Source organism: Brassica oleracea, chromosome C2, assembly GCF_000695525.1.
Source record: "Brassica oleracea var. oleracea cultivar TO1000 chromosome C2, BOL, whole genome shotgun sequence".
Classification (NCBI taxonomy): Eukaryota; Viridiplantae; Streptophyta; class Magnoliopsida; order Brassicales; family Brassicaceae; genus Brassica; species Brassica oleracea.
Genome location: NC_027749.1, coordinates 17,301,048 through 17,308,394, shown reverse-complemented (window position 1 = coordinate 17,308,394; position 7,347 = coordinate 17,301,048).

Below are 7,347 nucleotides of genomic sequence, written 5' to 3'. Positions count from 1 at the left end.
TATCTTTTCTTTTAGTTCTAAGAACTTATACTAGAATCTTTTGTTGGAGGTGCTCTTAGTCTATCCTATTATAAGTACATTATTTCAATTTATCTTCATTGTACTAAATACTTATATTTTCTGTTAAAGTAAATATATTAAAAATTAATAATTTATCTGTTCACAAAGAGTGTCATTTTGTGTATTTAGTTCTTTTGTGAGACATTTGTCTCGTTTTCTTTTGTTTTTAGACGTGGTGTCATAACTTCAATATACGAATTCATATTTCTATCAATTTGTTGTTTTTGAGTATTCAAGCCTATGTGACATTTCTCTGGGGTTATATTTCTATCTGTAATTTCAGGACACAATATAAAATAATTCTCTACAACAACTCGTAGTATTTAATTTGAAATATGTAGAAACCAGGTTTACAAGACTCGAACTTAAGAACACTACCTCAACAAAGAAAAATCGAATATCCCGGGATGTACTCCATCAACTTATCCATCATCAAAAAAAGAAAAAAAAAACCAAAACAGTCAGCAAAGATTACTGCACCGGTCTAGAGTTGGCAAAAATAAGTGGAGAAAGTTAGGGAGGCAATTTCCGGTAACTTTCTTTGTGGAGGAATGTTTCCTTTTTTAATCTTTCTGTCCCTCAGTGTTGAGTGGATTCTACTTTCCGGCAATAGCAACGGTTGCTCTCTTTTTTGGAATGAATTTTTTTTCAAAATTACTGAAACAATTTTGGTTTCTTTTTCCATATTAAGGTTCCCTATGTTACTCTTTCTTTCCTTCTTTATCCTCATTACATATTTTCTTTCCTTTTCGATATGATCTCTCAAAAGATTGTGACTGAATATTAGATTATTAGAGGAAAATTTGCGTCAATCACGTTAGATCTTTTACCCTCGCTCTTCCAGTTGCAATCCTTAGCAGACGCCGGGAGTTTGTGTGATCGTGGAAAAATGTCTGATCTGTTGCAGAAAGCCATTCAAGCCATGTCATTGGAGGAGGAAGAGCCCTTGACCTTGCCTGACGATCCGAAATTCAGGGTTTTCGACGAAAACCAGAATAGTTTGCTTGGTCGTCTCTTGAACCCGTATTGTCAATCTATGGAAAGAATGATTGAGTACATGCTGACCGCCTGGAGAGTGTATGGAAGAGTTCGTGGCATAGCTTTGTCCCATGACAGGTTTCAGTTTGTGTTTTAGAGGGAGGAAGATCTTCTAACGGTGATGAATGATAGGCCTTGGTCTTATAATCATTGGACCATGGTGCTGGAGAAGTGGATTGCTAATCCACCGGAGGATTTCCTCCAGTCTATGATGATCTGGATCCGTATTCAGCATATTCCGATCAATTTCTTTACTTCGGAGACTATGTATAAACTTGCATCGGAGGTTGGTAAGGTTGAAGAAATAGCGTATGATCCGAAGATCTCTCACACTAAGGATTATATTAGAGCTTTGGTGCTATTTAATACCAACAATCCGGCAAAGGCCTCACGTAAGCTTACTGTTGAAGGTGGGACAGTGACAATTGAATTTGAGTATGAGAAAATCCACAAAAGGTGTTTTCACTGTCTTCGTCTTACACATGAGAAGGTGAGATGCCCGCTTCTCAAACATGGAGCATATAGAGGTCCTAAGCCAGCTGAAGGTCCTAAAGTGCAACAAGGAGGTCCTGTAATAAAAGAGCCAGCAGTTGGTCCCCCAGGGTTCCCTGTGATGTTCCCGGAGCTGTCTAATGCTGATCGTAAAATGGCGATGTTGTATATTTCACATTCTGATCCTACTGAGCGCCTGGCTCGTATTGAATGAGTTAAAAAAGGGATTGCAGAAAATGTTGCGGCTTCGTCGGTGCACTTAACTCGCATTACCAAGGAATTGGATAAAGGGAAAGGTCATGTTTTCTCTTACACAGAACTCCTAGAAGCACAACAGTGTGGTACATCTCTCCAAGCCAACCCCGTCCTTGCGATCAGAGACGCAAAGAGTGTTGAAGATACAAAGTCCTCTGTATCTAAGTTTGCCACATGCTCTGCTCCAATGGTTCCAACAGGTTTTCAGTTTGGCCCTTCTTCGGAGGGGCGAGTCACCGGGAACTCAGGAGTAAGCAAGGCGCTAAGGCGAAGGCCTCCTTCGTGGAAGAGGAAAGTTGCAGGCAAAAATTTGAAATTGTTTGTCGCTTCAGCTGTTCCAAGGGAGGCAGAGCTTGTCACGAATTCAAAAAGGAAAGCGGACTTCCCTGCCGTTTTTTTCAGAAAACAAGAATCAAAGATTCTTAGACTCGTCGGTGGCTTCCGTATTGAAGCTGCTGCTTATGAGCATCCTCTCCTGGAACTGTCAAGGTGCAGGGAGCATTGAGACAATTCAGTTTATCTGGGCCCTTCGTAGGAAGCATTACACGGATTTTGTGTTTTTGATGGAAATGAAACAACAGTCTGATTACATTTTTGGTTTAAAGAAACAGTTGGGATATGATCACGTTTTTACAGTCGATCCGGAAGGATTGAGTAGTGGATTGGCTCTCATGTGGAAAGATACTCATCAAGTTACATTGCTCTCTAGCGACAAAAGAATTATCGATTTGAAAGTTTCTGTTGGCGCTTCTTTTTTCTTCATGTCATGCGTATATGGATATCCGGTTACAGCTAGGCGCCAGTTGGTTTGGGATCGTTTAGAGTTTTTGGATTTGAGAAGAGATGAACCTTGGATATTAGTTGGGGATTTTTACGAATTACTCTCCAACGATGATAAAAGTGGAGGTGCGATAAGGAGTGAATCATCATTCTGGAATTTCCGGAATATGGTTCAAAATTGCAAGTTGAAGGAACTGAGGCATTCGGGGAATTGCCTTTCGTGGGCAGGCTGGCGAGAAAATGGTTGGGTGCAATGTCGCCTTGATCGTAGTTTTGGTAACAGTGAATGGTTTTCTATGTTTCCTAGAGCTAACATGGAGTACCATGACATGTGGGCGTCTGACCATCGACCTACTCGGGTGTGTTTCTCTCTGGAAAGAGATAGTCCGGTGAAGGGACAGTTCTTTTTTGACAAGCGCATGTTTCTAGAGAAGGGTTTGAAGACATGGTCCGCTTGAGCTGGGAAGGGAGAGCTTGAGACGGTAGCTGTACTGTGGACCGCATGAGGAGATGTCGTAAGAGTATAATGGGTTGGAAGAAGAACTCTGATTTGAATTCCCGAGACAGAATCACGCGGCTACGTGCAGCTCTGGAAAATGAAGTGGCGAAAGTATCTCCCTCATACGATTTCATGAAGAAGCTGAAGCAAGATCTTGCGGAAGCTCTTCGTGAAGAAGAGTTGTTTTGGCGACAAAAATGTCGCGAAGAATGGCTCAAGGCGGGTGATCGAAATACAAAATACTTTCACAATTGTGTGAAAGGTAGAAGGATTCAAAATCGGATCTTGATGTTGATGAATGAATTGGATCGGGAACATTTTTCGGAAGGTGCTAAAGGAAACATTGCGGTAGAGTTTTTCAGGGATTTGTTTGCTAGCTCCAACCCTAGTGACCTTGATACTCTGCTTCTGGGCTTTCAAACCAGAGTAACAAGTGACATGAATCGAGGACTCACACGTGATGTTTCTGCAGACGAGATCAAGAAAGCAGCCTTCGACGTCAAGGGTAGCAGTGCGCCGGGAGAAGATGGCCTGACTGGGGTCTTTTATCAGAGGTTCTGGCATATGGTCGGACCATGTCTTATTTCAGAGATACAAGAGTTTTTCAGATCAGCTATCATGCCAGCAGGTTGGAATCATACCCAGATCAGTTTGTTGCCAAAGATTGTAAACCCTACCAGAATGACTGAAATGAGACCTATCAGCCTCTGTTCAGTTCAATATAAAATTATTTCGAAGATTCTGTGCAATCGATTAAAATTGGTCCTTCCGGAGATTGTATCAGAAACTCAAGGAGCCTTTGTCTCAGGTCGTATTATCTCTGACAATATTCTCATTGCACATGAGATGATTCATGGCTTAAGGACGAATACCAAAGTGGCTGAAGGCTGGATGGCGATCAAGACTGATATGTCAAAAGCATATGATCGTGTGGAATGGAACTTTCTTGAAATTCTTCTTGAAAGGATGGGTTTTGACAGAGTATGGGTCAGATGGATCATGGCATGTGTGAACTCAGTTTCCTTCTCGGTGCTGCTAAATGGAAACTCTCATGGGTTCATCAAACCAGAACGAGGCATATGGCAAGGCGATCCCTTATCCCCCTTTCTTTTTATCCTGTGTGCGGAAGCTTTTGTTAGCTGTCTGAATTCTTCGGAAGCGGCTGGTCGGTTACATGGAGTTAAACTCGCTGATTCTTGTCCGGCTGTGCATCATCTTTTATTCGCTGATGATAGTTTGCTTCTTTGTAAAGCAAACACTGAAGAAGCGACTAAGATTCTCAACTGCATCCGGCTGTATGGAGATTCGTCAGGTCAGCGGGTTAATTATCTTAAATCATCGGTGATATTTGGCTCATTGGTTCCAGAGTCTACTAAAGAGGAGATTAAAGCAGTACTTGGTATTGATACAGAAGGTGGCGAGGGTACCTATTTGGGTCTACCAGAGTGCTTTAGCGGCTCCAAAAGTAAACTGCTTAGCTTTATACGAGAAAAGCTCCAAGGACGTCACAATGGCTGGTTTGCTAAATCATTATCGCAAGGTGGCAAAGAGATTCTTTTAAAGTCGATGGGGTTGGCTCTACCTGTGTACACGATGTCATGTTTTAAATTGCCTAAAGACGTTTGTGAGAAGCTTACGAGTGCTATGATCGAATTCTGGTGGAGTAGTGGAAATAACAGGAAGAAAATTTCTTGGGTGGCTTGGAAGAAACTGTGTACGGACAAGGAGCTCGGTGGTTTAGGTTTCAAAGATATTGAGAAATTTAATCAGGCTCTTCTTGCGAAACAAGCATGGCGTATATGGAAGTGTCCGAATTCTCTTCTTGCTCGAATTCTGAAACAACGTTATTTCAAGCGTACAAAGTTTCTTGAGGGCTGTATAGGAACGCGTCCCTCCTATGCCTGGAGGAGCATCATGCACGGGCGTGAGCTGCTGAAGAAAGGGTTAGTGAAAAAGGTGGGTAATGGGAGATATACAAAGGTGTGGCTCGACAACTGGTTACTGGATTCCGTTCCCAGGCCTCCTAATTATCGTCAGGACTCAGTTGTTGATCTCACCTTGACGATTAACGACTTGATTGATGAGCGTTCAAACTCGTGGAACATTGGCCTGATCCGTCAAATCATCGCAGAGGAGGACATTGACTTGGTTCTCAACACAAATTTTACTCTTTCAAGACCAGATTCAGTGGTATGGGGCTTTGCAAGGAATGGGAGGTATGACTCGAAGAGTGGCTACAAGTTGCTTGAATCTCTTACTGAGATAAGGGCAGGAGTGGCTAATGTCTTACCTCCTTTAGAAAAACAGTTGTGGAGGAAGCTCTGGAAAGCAAAAACTTCCCCCAAGTTACGTCATTTCTTATGGCGTTTGTTATCGGGAGCGCTAGCTGTGAAAGCGCAACTGCGGACCAGAGGTATTCCTGTTGATGCAATGTGTTCTGTATGTCGCCAGGGGCCAGAAACAATTTGTCACATGCTCTTTCATTTCTCAACGGCGAAAGAAGTTTGGAGATCATTGAATTTTCCGTTACCTGCTGCAGGATGGTCCCCTAACTCGGTGTTTCTCAACATTCACTACTTGATATCTTGCTCTCAGAAGCAGAGCATTGGGTCATCTGTGAGGCTAGCATTTCCTTGGGTGCTCTGGCAAATTTGGAAAGCAAGGAACAAGTTTTATTTTGAACAAGTTAGAACGGAGGCTTCAGATATAGCGTCTTTGGCTATGAGTGAGGCATTAATGTGGTTGAATCTAAATGGTCATATGGCTGGAAGTATGGAGATGTCACAGCCTGTTTCGGGGAGTGAACAAAGGTGGACCAAGCCTCCTGGGGGAGCCAGCTGGATTATAAGAGATTCTAATGGGAGAGTCTTGTTACATAGTCGACAAGCTTTCAGTGGTATTGATTCATGCGTTAAAGTAGACATCATGGCTTTATCATGAGCAACGGCGGAGGTAGTTGATCTGAGACTGAAGAATGTTATGTTTGAATTCTCCTCAGCAAAAGCAGCGGAGGTGCTTAACTACCCTTTAGCTTTCCCGGTAAGCTATCGTGATTGTTATGAGGTGTTTCGTAAGGTCCAAGCTATCGCGAGAAGTAGCCTCCATCTGATCCCTGAGTTGAGTAATTCGGCAGCATCTGCGATTGCATTAAGTGTTACCAGAGACCATCGTCATCACTCTTATGTGGCAGCTAATGACCCAAGATGGCTTTCTTCGCTTTTATCTAGTGAGGCAAATTCACATCATTGATTCCCACTGTGGAACTTAATGACTACGAGTTCCTCTCAATGAATTTTTCGTTTTGGTCCCCCCGTTTGTTTGGGGGTTTTCTTTGGAGGCCTACTGGCTCTTCCTGTATTTCGTTTCTTGCTACACTTGATGTCTTATGACTATTTTCATAATATCCAATGACAAAAAAAAAGAACACTACCAAATACATAAATATTTAAAACATTCTGAATCAACTAATCTTTGACCAAATTGGCCTCAACAAATTATGCAAAATACAGCCAAATGCATATATTTGATGGGCTTGTGCTGATGGCCGACCCTCAATAGCCAATGTAAAAACAAGGTATACAAGACTCAAACTTAAGAACACTACCAAATACACAACTATTTAAAATCGCCTAAATCAACAAATCTTTGACAATTGGCCTCAACAAATTATGCAAAGAACAGCCGAAAGCATATTTGATGGGCTTGTGCCGATGACCGACTCTCTGCTCTCAATAGCCAATGAAGGAGTTGATCGATACATGATATGATTAATCATGGAGAGATAAATTTCAAAATTCTAAATTTTGGGTTTAGAATTAGTTATAATACCCAACAAATAACAAGAATGTGTTTATAATTGAGAAATCGGCCAAAAAAACACTGAACTTTGCGGGAATTGCCAAAAGAAACCTGGACATATGGGCTAGCCAATAAAATCCTGAACTTTTGTTGACTTTTCGGGTTTATTAAGAAACTTACGATTGACTGACCAGATAAACACACCGTTAACCGAGTTAACTGTTAATTAAGCGGACGTTAATTTTGGGTGTTAAAGTATACGACGTCGTTTCATCACTTTGTCTGATTAAAGATAAACGACGTCGTTTATATAGCTGTGTTATTAAAAATATGTTTTTCCTACGGCTCGAACTCGTGCACTCGGGTTTAATGGTAGAGGTTTTTGCCACTGAGCTAGTGGACTTTGCAATGGATATACGAACACA